The sequence below is a fragment of the Oryctolagus cuniculus genome, chromosome 8, assembly GCF_051225735.1.
Source record: "Oryctolagus cuniculus isolate XC-2025 breed Fujian yellow rabbit chromosome 8, ASM5122573v1, whole genome shotgun sequence".
NCBI lineage: Eukaryota > Metazoa > Chordata > Mammalia > Lagomorpha > Leporidae > Oryctolagus > Oryctolagus cuniculus.
Genome location: NC_142874.1, coordinates 29,702,816 through 29,718,074, shown reverse-complemented (window position 1 = coordinate 29,718,074; position 15,259 = coordinate 29,702,816). Strand labels below are relative to the sequence as shown.

Below are 15,259 nucleotides of genomic sequence, written 5' to 3'. Positions count from 1 at the left end.
TTCAAGGCAGAGTTACAGAGAAAAAGAGAGCAAGAGAGAGAGATATCTTCCATCTGCTGGTTCACTCCCCAAGTGGCCACATTAGCTGGGACTGGGCCAGGCTGAAACCAGGAGCCAGGAGCTTCTTCCGGGTCTCCCATGTGGGTGCAGGGACCCAAGGACTTGGACCCTCCTCTGCTGCTTTCCCAGGCCATCATCAGGGAGTTGCATTGGAAGTGGAGTAGCCTGGACTTCAACAGGCTTCCATATGGGATGCCAGCCTCGCAGGCAGTGGCTTAACCTCCTATGCCACCACACCAGTCCCCACATTCGTTCTTGCTTACACGTTTTATAGAACTCACCAGTGGGACCATCTGATCCTGGGATTTTATCTGCTGAAAGGTTTTCTATTGCTGATTCACCACCCGCCCTAGCTGTGGTTCTGTTCAGAATCTCTCTCAACGCGAGTCAGTCTCGGCAGGTGCCGCTTCCAGACATTTCCTCCCTTCATCCTGATGCCCTAATGTGCTGGTGCACATCACAGTATTTCCATAATCCTTTTGATTTCTGTCCACTTGGTTTTAATGTGCCCTCTTGCATGTCTCATTTTAGTTATTTGAGTCTTCTGTCTTTTGTCAATTTTGTGGATCTTTTCAAACAGCCGAATTCTGGGCCCACTGATTTTCTCTATGATTTTTCTAGTGTCTATTCTTCTGTCTCTGTTCTAATTTTTACAACGTACTCCCTGTGCTAGCCTCGAGCTTAGCTTGCTCTTCATTTTCTAGTTCCTTAAAGTGCAAAGACAGGTCACTGATAAGCCTTTACAGCTGCAAACGTCCCCTTCAGTTCTGCTTTCAGCGTATATCATATGTTGGGTACTTTGGGTTTTCATTTGCATCAAGATATTTTCTGGTTTCCTTTGCCATCTCTTTGATTCATGTACTTGTTTAAGTGTGTTGTTTAATTTTTCCGTGGTTTCAGATTTCCCAGTTTCTCTTCAATTATTGATTTTTAATCTCATTTCATTGTAGTTGGAAAAGATAACTTCTATTATTTCAATTTTTAAAAATTTACTAAGGCTTGTTAGTCTGTTGAGGAAATTGAGGAAAATGTGTATTCTGCTGTTACATGCTTCTTTTTTGAAGATTTATTTATTTATTTGAAAGTCAGAGTTACACAAGGAGAAGAGAGGTAGAGAGAGAGAGAGAGAGAGAGAGAGAGAGAGAGAGGTTTTCCATCCAATGGTTCACTCCCCAATTGGCCACAACGGCAGGAACTGCAGCGATCCGAAGCCAGGAGCCAGGAGCTTCTTCTGGGTCTCCCACACGGGTACAGGGGCCCAAGGACTTGGGCCATCTTCTACTGCTTTCCCAGGCCACAGCAGAGAGCTGGATTGGAAGTGGAGCAGCCGAGTCTCAAACCAGTGCCCATATGGGATGCCTGTGCTTAGGGTCTGGGCGTTAACCCTCTGCGCCACAGCACCAACCCCTGTTACATGCTTCTACAAGTAGTGTTATTTCATGTGTAACCTTTTTAAAAAGCAGGACACTGAACCAAACATTAAGTAATGGTCTTCAGGTTTACAAAGGCACTTAACAGGGTTGGCATTGTGAGGCACTGGGTTGAGCCAGCACCTGTGACACCAGCATATACTGGAGTGCCATTTAGAGTGCCACATACTCGACTCTCAATCCAGCTCCCTGCGAACGCAGGGAAAAGGCAAGAAAATGCCCCCTGTACTTGGGCCCCTGCACCCATGTGGGAGACATAGATGGAGCTCTAGGCTCCTGGCTGTGGCTCAGCTCAGCCCTGACCACTGTGACCTCTTAGGAAGTGAACCAACCAGTGGCTGGAAGAGATCTTTCTTTCTCAGTCTCTTGCTCACTGTAACTCTGCCTTTCAAACAAATAAAGAAAATATTTTTAAAAAAAAAAGACAATCATCAAGAGCAAAGGTCATGGCAACAGTCTTGGGCATTTGGCACATCAGTTAAGATGCTGCTAGAGAAGTCTACATCCCATATAGGACTGCCTGGGTTTGAATTCTGGCTCCACTCCCAATTCTGCCTTCACACTAATGGGCACCCTGGGAGGCTCAAGCACTTGGGTCCCTGCTACTGACACGGGAGGTCTGGTTGGAGTTCCAGACTCCATACTTCTGCCTGGGCTAGCCAGGGGAGTGAATCAGCAGGTGGAAGAATGCTCTCTGTCAGCTGGCATTGTGGCATACAGGTAAAGCCACCACCTGTGATGCCAACTTCCCACATGAGCACTTGTTCAAGTGCTGACTGCTCCACTTCTGAACCTTCTGATTCCCTGCTAATGCACCTTGGGAAGGCAGTGGAAGATGGCCCAAGCGCTTGGGTCCCTGCACCATGTCGGAGACCTGGAAGAAACTTCTGGATCCTGGCTTCAGCCTGGCACAGCTCCAACCATTGCAGCCATTTGGGGAGTGAATGGAAGTAGATGGAAGATCTCTCCCCTCCCCTGCCCCGCTCTGTAACTCTGCCTTTCAAATAAAGGGTGGGAGCATGGGTGGAAGGGAGGGTAGGATGGAAAGTATCACTATGTTCTTGAATCTGTATATATGAAATGCATCAAATTTGTATATCTTAAATAAGAGTTTAAAAAATCTTTTTTAAAAAATCTGTCTCTTCTTTCTTTCACTTTGTATTTCAAATAAATAACAGTAGAAAGGCACTTGACAAGCTGCCTCCCTCCCTCCCCCAATAACCTGTTAATGTTCCACTAAATAGCAAACAGGCACAGGGAAATGATGAAACAGCAATTTAGTTATGTTTGACAGACCTCTGTGCAATGAATTACATAATAAGGACAAGTGGAGGGGCCAGTGCTGTGGTGCAGTGGTGCAGTGGGTTAAAGCCCTGGCCTGAAGTGCCGGCATCCCATATGGGCACCAGTTCTAGTCCCGGCTGCTCCTCTTCCAATCCAGCTCTCTGCTATGGCCTGGGAAAGCAGTAGAAGATGGCCCAAGTGCTTGGGCCCCTGCACCCACCTGGGAGACCCGGAAGAAGCTCCTGGCTCCTGGTTTCGGATCGGCACAGCTCCGGCCATTGTGGCCATCTGGAGACCTCTCTCTCTCTCTGTCTCTACCTCTCTCTATAACTCTTTCAAATAAATAAATAAATCTTTTTTTAAAAAAATAAGAACAAGTGGAAAGATCAGAATGGGGTCTAAGGAGTGGATGGCAGTACCGTGCTGATGTTCACTGTCTGCTGCTGAACATGGCCCTCTGGCTGTGGGGAAGAACATCTCCGTTTTTTGGAAATACCCCTTGGAGCCGTCAGCGATAAGGTCCACTCTGTAAATGGCTTTCTCTCAAATGATTCAGGGAGGATGTTTAGTAGAGTGTTTGCAACTTTTTTGGAGCTGGAGAGTGTTTTATATTAGAAAGTTAAGTTGGAGGAGAAGGAGAAGAAGGTGATTCAAATGAAAACAGCCTTGCTGGTATTTGGCCCAGTGGTACAGTCCCCCTTCAGAGCCCGGATCCCACGTGGGAGTGGCTGAGCTGGAGTCTGGCTCAGCTGCCAGTTTCAGCTTCCTGCTGATGTGGACCTTGGGAAGACAGCAGATGGTGGCTCAGGGAGTTGGATCCCTGCCACCCACATGGGAGCCTTGGATTGAGTTCTTGGCTCCTGAATTTGCCCTGGCTCAGCCCTGACTGTTGGAGACATTTGGGAAGTGAACCAGTGAATAGAAAATATCTGTGTGTCTCTGTGTTTCTCTACCTCTCAAATAAAAAATGAAAATAAATAAAAAGAAAACCCAACTTGCGTGGAGCCCACTTTGCCTGCCATTCTCTTCTACGTAAACCTTTCAAGTACTTGGAGACATCTCCGCTGGTGTGTGTTCCTCGAGGTCTACTTCTGCGTTCCTTGCGCTCAGTCCCACTCCCTGGTCTTACCTGGCTTGCATCCTGTGAACAGTCAGGCCCACTTGGTAGTTATTATTATTATTATTTTTTTGACAGGCAGAGTGGACAGTGAGAAGACAGAGAGAAAGGTCTTCCTTTGCCGTTGGTTCACCCTCCAATGGCCACCGCGCTGATCCTATGGCAGGAGCCAGGTACTTATCCTGGTCTCCCATGGGGTGCAGGGCCCAAGCACTTGGGCCATCCTCCACTGCACTCCCGGGCCACAGCAGAGAGCTGGCCTGGAAGAGGGGCAACCGGGACAGAATCCGGCGCCCCGACTGGGACTAGAACCCGGTGTGCCGGCGCCACAAGGCGGAGGATTAGCCTAGTGAGCCGCGGCACGGGCCACTTGTTAGTTCTAGTAGCTGTTCTCTGCTGACGAAGAGGGGGATAGTGCTTCCTTCTCCATCTTTCTGCTTTTCTCTGCTGCTTTCCTGCACTGGCAAAGGCTCCACGCACGACACTGAGTAGATGCCATCTGCATGCACACCCTTGGACTCTGTCCCAATCATTGAGGGAAAGCATTCAATATTTTTACCAATTTGATTGATGTTAGCTGCTGCTTTGTATACATGCATTTTATCAGATTGAAGACACTCCCTTCTGTTCCTAATAGACTTTCTGTCGTGAATGGATGCTAACTTTCATCAAATGCTTTTTTCTGCATCAATGAACATGTTCATATAGTTTTCTTCCTTGACACTGCTAATATGAACTACCTTTTCCCTGGAGGCAAAAACAACATAAAACTACCCAACCTGAGTTGAGAATAAGCAGGAAATAGAATTGAGGCAGCTGATTGGATGAGGACACAGCTCAGTGGCTAACACTTCCTATCCAGAAACTACCACAGGCCTGCAGTTTTCAACACTTTAACCTTTTAAATAATGAATTTTAATTAATAGACAGGTACAGGGTAATTCAGATTATCTTCATATCTCGTGGCTATTTTACTAAATGATGTTTTTCAAAGATCTTGTACATTTTAACCAAATTATTAGCATAAAATTATTCATAATATCCTTAATATCCTTTTAATGGGTAGTTTGTAATATTCCAAATATTGGTATTGGGTGCTCTTGCTGCTTTTTCTTTTGAATTTTGTTTTATTAATTTTAATTTTGTTCATCACCTCAGAGAAAAAAGCCCAATTTTTGTTTCGTCAATTCCTTGTTTGCTTGTACTGTTTCACTGATTTCTTCTCTTAGTTCCTATTTGTTACTTCGTTTCAATTAAATTTACATTTACCAGTGATTAATTTGAATCTTCAGGGCGTTGATATATTTTTTAAAAGATTTATTTGCTTTATTTGAAAGGCAGAGTTACAGGGAGGGAGAGGCAGAGGCAGAGAGAGATCTTCCACCTGCTCTTTTACTCCCCAGATGGCCACAAGGCTGGGCTGGGCTGAAGCCAGGAGACAGGAGACTCCTCGGGATCTCTCATGTGGGTGCAGACCCAATCCCTTGGGCCATCTTCTGCTGCTTTCCCAGGTGCATTAGCAGGGAGCTGGATGGAAGCAGAGCAGCCGGGACTGAAACCAGCGCCCACATGGGATGCCAGCACTGCACGTGGTGGCTTTACCAGCCACACCACAGCGCCGGCCCCAGGTCATTGATTTTTATACCTTTCTTCTTTTTTTTTTTTTTTCATATAATCCACCCCTTCAATGTGAACACTTCAATGGTATTTAATATATTCATAGATGTGTATAATCACCATTAAAATCAAGTTTTGAACATTTTCTTTATCCCCAAAGAAACTCTGCAGCCGTTAGCAGTCACTCTTCATTCTGCTTAAACCACCGTTCTTCCAACAGCAGCACTGAAAGTTACACATGTCCCTCTAAGCACCATTTTAGCAGCATCCCACAAATTTTCATGTGTCACATAGCCATTAGCATTTCTTTTGAGATATTTTAAATTTGTTTTCGAGTTCATCTATCAAACATGAATTACTTATCAATATGTCGCTTCATGTCCAAATTGGGAGGCTTTTGAAAAGCAGTTTAATTTCTTTGAAGTCAGAGAACACATTCTGTAAGATTTCATTCTTCTTTACATTTATCTGGCTTGTCTTGTGGCCCACACGGTTGTCTGTCTCAGCAGAGGCACTGCATTCTTAGAAAACAATGAATTCTCAGGAGAGGTTGCACACCTGCATAATCAAGTCGGTACGGCTGGGCATGTTCAGGTTTGTTAGTCATTCAGTACATTTTCATCTGATTTTTCTGTCGGTTATTTGAAAGAGGGGTGATATAATTTTTCTTTAATCCTATTGATTTCTGCTTCATGCATTTTGAAGCTCTATTATCAGGCACATACATATTAATGATCACCATGCCTTCTGATGAATGGAAACTTAACACTACAAATGGTGCCTTTTTTCTGGGATGGGGGTGGTAATTTTTTTTTAAGTGGCAGAGTCGGGATTTTAACTCTGTTCTCTTTTTTAAAAAGATTTCTTTTTATTTATTTGAAAGGCGCAGTTATAGAGAGAGAGAGAGGGAGAGACAGAGAGAGGATTTTCCATCCACTGGCTCACTTCCCAAATGACCACAACAGTCAGGGCTGGAACCAAGAGCTTCATCTGGGCCTTCCACATGGGTGCCGGGGCCCAGAGACTTGGGCCATCTTCTTCTGGGGCTGCACCAGGCTGAAACCAGTAGCCAGGAGCTTCTTCTGGGTCCTCCGTGTGGCTGTGGGGTCCCCAGCACTTCTCCCGCTGCTTTCCCAGGCACAGTAACAGGGAGCTGGATCCGAAGTGGCCCAGTCAGGACTCAAACAGATGCCCACATGGGATGGCGGCTTTACCCAGTATGCAAAACACTGATCCCATGTGGTGATTTCTGATAATACCAAGTGAAAACTTGATAACTGGCTGCGGGTGCCTCCGGCCCGGGGCGCTTCCTGAGCGTTTGATTCAGCCACCTCTGCCCTGCCCACCACCTGCCTGCCATCTCTCCCACAACTCATGTTAAATAAACTCTACGGAAAACACAAGGAAATATTAGCACCAATGACTTTGCTCTCCCTAGTCTTTCTTAAGAATATTTTTCTGTCTAAATTCAGGAGGGATATTGGTCTTTCCTTTTCTGTTTCTGGCATGCCTTTGTAGAATTTAGGTATTATAGCTATGCTGTTCTTAAAAAATTGGTATTATTTCATTCTTAAATGTCTGATAGCATGTACCAGTAACACAATCTGGACTTATGGTGTGTTTATGTGTGAAGATTTTTGGTAATTATTTAAAATCCTTAAATAGACAAAGCATTACTTAGATTTTCTATTTTTTCATGTGTCTGTTTTGGCAAGTGAAATTTCTCAAGAATTTGTCCCTCTTATTAAGATGTCAACTCAATTGGCATAAAGTTGATTATAAGATATCCTTATTATCATTAATTATTACAGTGATTATCTCTGTTATTCTGGATTTTAGTGAATTATGAGGTTTTTGGATTGCTTTTTATGAGTTTTGCTAAGGATCTAGATATATCAATTTTTTCAAATACCCATGCCATCTACGTTAATTTAAAAAATTGTTTTCAGAGTTTTTCTGTTTTCTTTTTCATAGATCTCTTTATTAGTACTTACTTTGGTTTATTTTGCTCATCTTAAATTCTGAAGGGAGAGTCTGGATCATCTAGTTTAGCCCTTTCTCCTTTACAAACATCATTCCCTCTGAGCCCTGTACTGCTTGTTCCCTGTAAATTTGGATACATTGCATTATCATTATCATTCAGCTTGACATATTTTCTAATTTTCATGTGTTTTTCCCTCTGACTCATGGATTATTTCTACAGGCGCTGTTTCAATTCCAAATATGTAAGTCTTTTCCACATATCATCTTTTTCACTAATACGGTTTTTTTCTGATTTAAAAATCATCTTTTCATCTTGCTTGATTTGTTTCTTGCAGCTAAACTAGCAATTTGTCGTTTCTCTCCTAAAAAGTGCAATGATGTTCTTTCTTAAATATCACACCCTCTGTCTGATTTGCTCGTCAGCCTGCTTCAAGGAGATCCACGCGCTCAACATGCTTGCTTGCAGTTCGGCCCATCCCGAATGGGTGTCGAATGCAGTGTCTGCGCAGCGAACGGAGCTCACCCTGCTGGCCAAAGCGTGATCAGACGGCTGAACCTGCCGGCTGGTGGGAAAGCAGACCACACATCCTCGGTGTGGCTGTGCGGGGAGGCGGATGAGAACTGCGTGTGCAGTGTTCCCGTTCACGGTGGCTTCTGCCTGCCCCCACCACAAGCACAAGGGGACGCCAGCCCCTTCATCCTCAGTTTCAATTCTCAGTGTCATCTGGTTCTCTCAAATTTCCCCAAGCCTCAAATTTCCCCAAAGCTCATTGGCTTTTGCGTAGTGACTTAGATCCCAAGGGGAGTCCATTAATATGATGACCCTGCATTCACTTTCTGATTTCAGAAGCAACTCTACTTTATCCACAGCTATTTGTCTTTCTGTTGGCTTTGAGTGCCTGGTGGCCAGACTCTCCAGGAACCATTATCAATAACACCAACAAGAACAATTTCCTTGGTAGTTAAATTAACACCACATTTGACTTCAAACAGTGTACAGTTCTGGGGCAACCAAGACTTCTGCAGCACTTCAGGAATAACCTGTGTGTTACATCTCATGATATCCACTTCAGTTTGCCCACAGCAAGCCCAATAAAGCAAAATTTTGCAGCCGTTAGCTGTTCCTTGGACCCCTGTGGTCACACAGGCATCATCCCTGGAAACACTCCCACTTCAAGTGGGCCTAACTTACATCCATCCTTGATACCAGGATTCCTTTTGAGAAAAGAAGCAGTGCTATTCCGCAGACACAGTCAGTCGGAATCATGTCACACTGGGGTGCGATGAAAGCCAACTCCCTCCATTTTCTGGTTGAAATCAGCTGTGGTATCTGCTTCCTGTAACAACTGAAAATTACAACTGATCATTTTACTGGAGACCGCAGCTTCCCCCCAGGTAATTCTTTTGGGTTGCATGTCCTGCTGTAATCTGGTCCTTGGACTGGAGGGCTTTTCCTGGACCTGCTAAAATGTCAAAGATTCCCTTCACTCTCAGTTTTCCCTGCCAAAACTCATGACTTCAGCTGTCACTGCTATCCTGAGCAGACTGGAGGCCATGGCCACAAATGGAATAGAGGCTCTTTTTATACAGTCTGTAGTTGTTGGTCCCTAATTCATTCCTATCACAGTTAGAGAACATATTCCATACAGTTTCAATTCTTTTAAACCTATTAAGATTGTTTATGGCCCAGAATTTATGGTCTAAGTGAATATGCCTTGTGCATTCAAAAAGAATTAACATCCTATAGCTGTTGAGTATAGTGATGTATAGATTTTTATTAGGTCAAGGTGGTTGATGATTTTTTTCAGACTTTTTCAGATGATTTTTTTCATGACTTTACTGTTTTTTTTTTTTTTTTTTTTTTTGATTGGTTGTTCTATTGCTTATTTAGGAAGGGGCATTAAAAGTCTCTACCTAGGGCCGGCGCCGCGGCTCACTAGGCTAATCCTCCGCCTTGCGATGCTGGCACCCCAGGTTCTAGTCCCGTTGGGGCGCCGGATTCTGTCCCGGTTGCCCCTCTTCCAGGCCAGCTCTCTGCTGTGGCCCGGGAGTGCAGTGGAGGATGGCTGCACCCACATGGGAGACCAGGAGAAGCACCTGGCTCCTGGCTTCGGATCAGCGCGGTGCGCCGGCCACAGCGCGCAGGACGCAGTGGCCATTGGAGGGTGAACCAACGGCAAAAAGGAAGACCTTTCTGTCTCTCTCTCTCACTGTCCACTCTGCCTGTCAAAAAAAAAAAAAAAAAAAAGTCTTTACCTAAAGGGTGGGTGTTTAGGCTAGTGGTTGAGACAAAACTTAAAACACTGGCGTACCAGATCAGCATGCCTGGGTTTGATACTTGGCTCCTGCCTCCAGCTTCCTGCTGATGTTGACCTTGAGGGGAAAGAGTGAAAGCTCAAGTTGCTGAGTCCTTGCCACCATGGGGGAGTCCAGTTGCACTTCAGGCTCCCAGCGTCATCGCAGTCTAGTCATAGCTGCTGCAGGCATTTGGAGAGTGAACTAGTAGATGGGAGCTCTCTTTCTCTGTGTGTGTCTGTGCATTTTTCTGCCTTTCAAATAATTTTTTTAAAAAAACTCTACCTCTGAAAATACTGACAGACAAAAAAAATTTTTAAAATCCACAAAAACAAAACAACCTACAGTTTGAAGACATAGGCAAGCGACAGACAAGGTCTAGAAATGGCAGAGATATTGGAATTGTCACATCAGGAATGTAAAACAACTATGGAGGAAGACATTTGGTGGAGTGGTTGAGATTCCACTTGGGACACCACATATATCGAAGTGCCTGGGTCAGAGGCCCAGTTCAGCTTCCAGTTTCCTGTTACTCCTCACTCTGGGAGGCAGCAGGTAATGGCTCGAGTGCTTGGGCCCCTGCCATTCACCATGGAGACCCAGATCGACTTCTGGGCTCTGACTTCCACTGATCCAGCTCTAGCTGTGGCAGGCATTTGGGGAGTGAACCAGTAGATAGAAAGTCTTATGTCTCTATCTCACTGCCTTTCAAATAAAATAAAAAATAAAACAACTATGATTACAAGGTGAAGCATTCTAATGGAAAAAGTAAACAACATGCCAAGAATTGAAGGGAAATGTAGGCAGAAATATGGAAACTTTAAGAAAAAATATCAAGCAGAAATACTAGGAACCAAAAACACTAGCCAAGACGATGTAGGCCTTTGAGGCTGGACACAGCAAAGCAGAGATGCACTGAGATGCACTGAGCCTGCGGAAATGTGAATGGAAACATCCAAACCCAAAATGCAAAGAGAAAACGGAATGAAAAGGACAGACAAAACGTTCAAGGACTGTGTGACGATCTGAAAGGGGGTAGCATGTACTGAGAATTCCAAAAGGGGAAGAAAAGAAGAAATGAACAGAATAAACATTTGAAGCAATAATGACTGAGTATTTCTCAAAATGAATGACAGACACAAGGCACAGATCTGGGAAACTGCAAATATCATGCAGGAGAAATATTTTAAATACCAGGGGCAGAGGGAAGAGCACTCTGTCCATTGTTCGCGCCCCAAATTGTCACAGTGGGGCTGGGCCAGGCAGCAGCCAGGAGCCCAGAACTCCATCCCGGTCTCCCTTGTGGCTGGTAGAGGCCCAAGTACTTGGGTCATTTTCTGCTGCTTTCCCAGATGCATTACAAGGGAGCTGGATCAGACATGGAGGGGCTGGGACATGAACTGGTGCTCTGACATGGGATGCCTGAGTCACAGGTTGTGGCTTAACCCCATTGCTACAATGCCTGCTCAATGCAAGAGAGATTTTTAAAGTATACCCACACATAGTTATTTAATATTTGAGCTGCAGAAAACCAAAGAAAAAGAATATAACTTAAAAGAAGATTGCAGGAGAAAAAAAAATCTTACCAATAAAGGAGCAAGGAAAAGAATGATGTCAGGCTTTTGTTAACAAAGCACGCAGGCAAGAGAGTGAAATAAAATGTTTAAAGTGTGGAAGAAGACAACATAGCACTTAAAATGTAGTACCCATCAAATTATTGTACAAAAGTGAAGGAGGAATAAAGTGTTTCTCAGACAAAGGGAAACCGAGGGAACTTGTTGCTAGTAGCCCTGCCTTGCAAGAAATATTAGAGAAAAAAAACTACTGAGGAAAATCATACAGATCCGGACATGTGTTATCGTGCAGTGTGTTAAGCTGAGGCTTGGGGTGCTGATGTACCCCACATGGGAGTGCCGGTTTGAGTCTTGGCCAATCTGCTCCACATCCAGCTTCCAACTAATGCATCCCAGGAGGCAGCAGATAATGATTCCAGTGCTTGGGCACCCCGCCATGTGGGAGTTCCCTAACCCTAACCCTAACCCGTCTACAGCCTAGCCCAGCCTTGTCTGTTGTGGCCATTTGGAGAATGAATGGATGGATGGAAGATTCTTTCTCTCTCTCTGGCTCCCTCTTTCTCTGCTTTTCAAGTAGATGAAGACAAAGAAACATTAAAAAATAAAAAAATTATATATATCAGAACATTGGATCTATAAAAAATAAAGGAAGAGTGTTGGTGCAATAAACGAGGGTAAAATAAAATCTTTTACTTGTTCTCATTTGATTTAGCGGAAAATAGCTTATTCAAAATAATACCTACAGGCTCCTGACTTTGGCCTGGCCCAACATTGGCCATTGTGAATATCTGGGGAGTGAACCAGTGGATGGAAGATCTCTCTCTTTCTCTCTATGTCTCTCCCTCTTCTCTGTAATTCTTTCAAAATAAATAAATACTTTAAAATAAATAAGTAAAAGAGATCATCAGAGAGGATAATAAAATAAGATTCTGCTATATGGTATCTGGATGAACAAAAACAAAGTTAGATAAAACAGATTAGAAGTGAATAAATAGAGAGAGATACACTATGCTAACATCAACACCATAAGCAGATATATCAGTGTCTGAATAATCATTCCAGAAAGGTGGGTTAGCTGTGAAAATTTCAGACAAAGCAGATTTCATTATCAGGGATAAAGATTACATGATGATAAAAAGGTCAACGAGTTGAATCAATAAACTAATAACCATCCAAGAAAGGGAGCATCAGGATAGGAGTCACTGGTGAATTCTACCAAATATCTAAGAAAGACACGAGGGGTGTGGGAAGGGCATTTGGTGCAATGGTTCAGACTCTACTTGGGACACTTACATTCCATAGCAGAAAATCTGGATTTGAGTCCCAGCTCTGCTTCTGACTCCAGCTTCCTGCTAATGCACACCTGGGAGGCAGCAGGTGATGGTTCAAGTACTAGGGTCTCTGCCACTCATATGGGAGACACAGATTAAATTTCAGGCTCCTGGCTTTAGCCTGGCTCAATCCTGGCTGCAGGACATTTGGGGAGTAAACCGGCAATGCAAGATATCTCTCTCATTGTCTCTCAGCTTTTCAAATAAATAAAAATTAACAAATAAATGAAAACATTTTAAAAAGAAATAAATTATTACAATTCTTTTCAATCTCTCCCAGAAAATAGAAGCAGAAAAAAATGCTACCTGATTCTATGAGGCCAGGATCACCCTAATACCAAAACCACAAAAAGATATAAGAAAGGAAAATTATAAACAATGTATCAGGACCAGTGCTGCGGCACAGTGAGATAAACCACTGACTTCAGGACTAATATCCCATATGGGTGCCAGTTTGCGTCCCAGATGCTCCACTTCTGATCTAGCTCCCTGCTAATATGCCTGGGAAAGCAGCAGAAGATGGTCCAAGTTCTTAGGCCCCTGTACCCATGTGAGAGACTCCTGGCTCCTGGCTTCAGTGTGGCCCAGCCCTAGCTGTTGTGGCCATTTGGGGAGTGACCCAACAGATGGAAGACCTCTCTTTTCTCCTCTTCCCCCTCCCCTCACATCCCTTCCACTTCTCTCTCTCTCTCTCTCTGTCTCTCCTTCTTTCGCTCTGTAACTGGGCTTTTCAAATACATAAAATAAATATTTTTAAAAATAAATAAAACTCTTACCAAAGTAGGATGAGGGGAGTTTCCTCAATGAAAATTTTACTGCTAACATAAGAATTCATGGTGAGAAACTAAATGCTTTCCCACTAAAATCAGGAATAATGTAAGAATGTCTGCTTAGACTATTTCCAGCCAACGTGGTACTTGAAGTTGTAGCTATTGCAATAAGATATGAAAAGTAAGTGAAAGTAAGTAGACTTGGAAGAAAGAAATAAAATTGTCTTTGTTTACAAGTGAAAAGATCACCTATGTAGAAAATCCCAAAGAATAAAAAATAGCAATGAAACTCCTTTAACTAACATGCAGCTATAACAAGGATGCATGACACAAGGCTTATCTACAGATTCTACTGTTTTTTCACATGCAAACAATGCACAAGTAGAACCTGAATTAAAAACACAATACCATTTACATTAGCATCAGAGAGAGAGAGAGAGAGAGAGAGAGAGAAAATACTTAAGATATATACCTAACAGAATAAATACATGATCTATGAGGAAAAACTACAAAACTCTGACTTAAAAAAAATCAAATAACTAAATGAATGGAGTGATTTCCAGTACATGGAGAGGAAGACTCAAGACTGTCAAGTTTTCAGTTCTTCCCAACTTGATCCATACATTTAATGCAATACCATCGTGCTGAGCATGAAAAGACAAACCATATCCCAAGGGAAACCTTTGCCCAACACTTACCTGATAATCAACAGGAACAACCTGGGACTGGTGCTGTGGCACAGTAGGCTAAGCTTCCGTCTGCAGCACTGGAATCCCATATGGGTGCCAGTTCGTGTCCCAGCTGCTCCTCTGCTGATCCAGCTCTCTGCTGTGGCCTGGGAGAGCAGTAGCAGATGGCCCAAGGGCTTGGGCCCCTGCATCTGTGTGGAAGACCCAGGAGAAGCTCAGGTTCCTGGCTTCAGATTAGCCCAGCTCCAGAAGCTGTGGCCATTTGGGGAGTGAACCAGTTGTGGAGAGAATGGAAGACCTTTCTCTTTGTCCCTCTCTGTCTGTAACTATATCTCTGCAATAAATAAATAAAAATTTTTTAAAAGAAAGAACTGGAATCTTAAACATGCAAAGACCTTTTAAAACTCAACAATGAGAAACTGAACAACCCAACTTAAACATGTAAGAGGCATTTCAGCAAGAAGATTCACAGAAAGAAAACAGCATATGAAAAGACGTGTCCAACATCGTGTGCCATCAGGGAATTGAAATTAGAACAAGGAGATGCAGTTACACAGGTATTAGAAAGGACGAAATCTAAAACACTGCTACTACCAAATGCTGGAGAGGATGTGGACCAACTCTGATTCTCATCCATGACTGGGAATGGCACAGCAATTACAGAAGACAGTGTGTCATTTTATGATAAAGTTAAATGTTCTTACCACGCAATCCAGTATTTACTGGATTGGTATTTACTCAATGAGTTGAAAATCTATGCCGGGGCCTGTGCTGTGGTACAGCGGGTTAAAGCCCTGGCCTGAAGAGCCAGCATCCCATGGATCGGCACAGCTCTGGCTGTTGCAGCCATCTGGGGAGTGAACCAATGGATGGAAGACCTCTCTCTCTGTCTCTACCTCTCTCTGTAACTCTGTCTTTCAAATAAATAAAATAAATCTTTAAAAAAAAAAAGAAAATCTATGTCAACAAAAAATCAACTTTGTTCATAAATGCCAAAGCTTGGAAAGAACCAAGATGTCTTTTCTAAATGGATAATGGATAAAGAGTAATTATATTAAAAAAAAAAAAAAAAACTGTGTTACACCCACACAATGGACTGTTACTCAATG

General features: G+C 43.4%; 1 pseudogene; it reads right to left on the bottom strand.

Moving 5' to 3' along the window:
• Positions 1–8,361: 8,361 nt before the first annotated feature.
• Positions 8,362–10,229, bottom strand: LOC149124951 (bifunctional phosphoribosylaminoimidazole carboxylase/phosphoribosylaminoimidazole succinocarboxamide synthetase-like; annotated as a pseudogene).
• Positions 10,230–15,259: the final 5,030 nt, after the last annotated feature.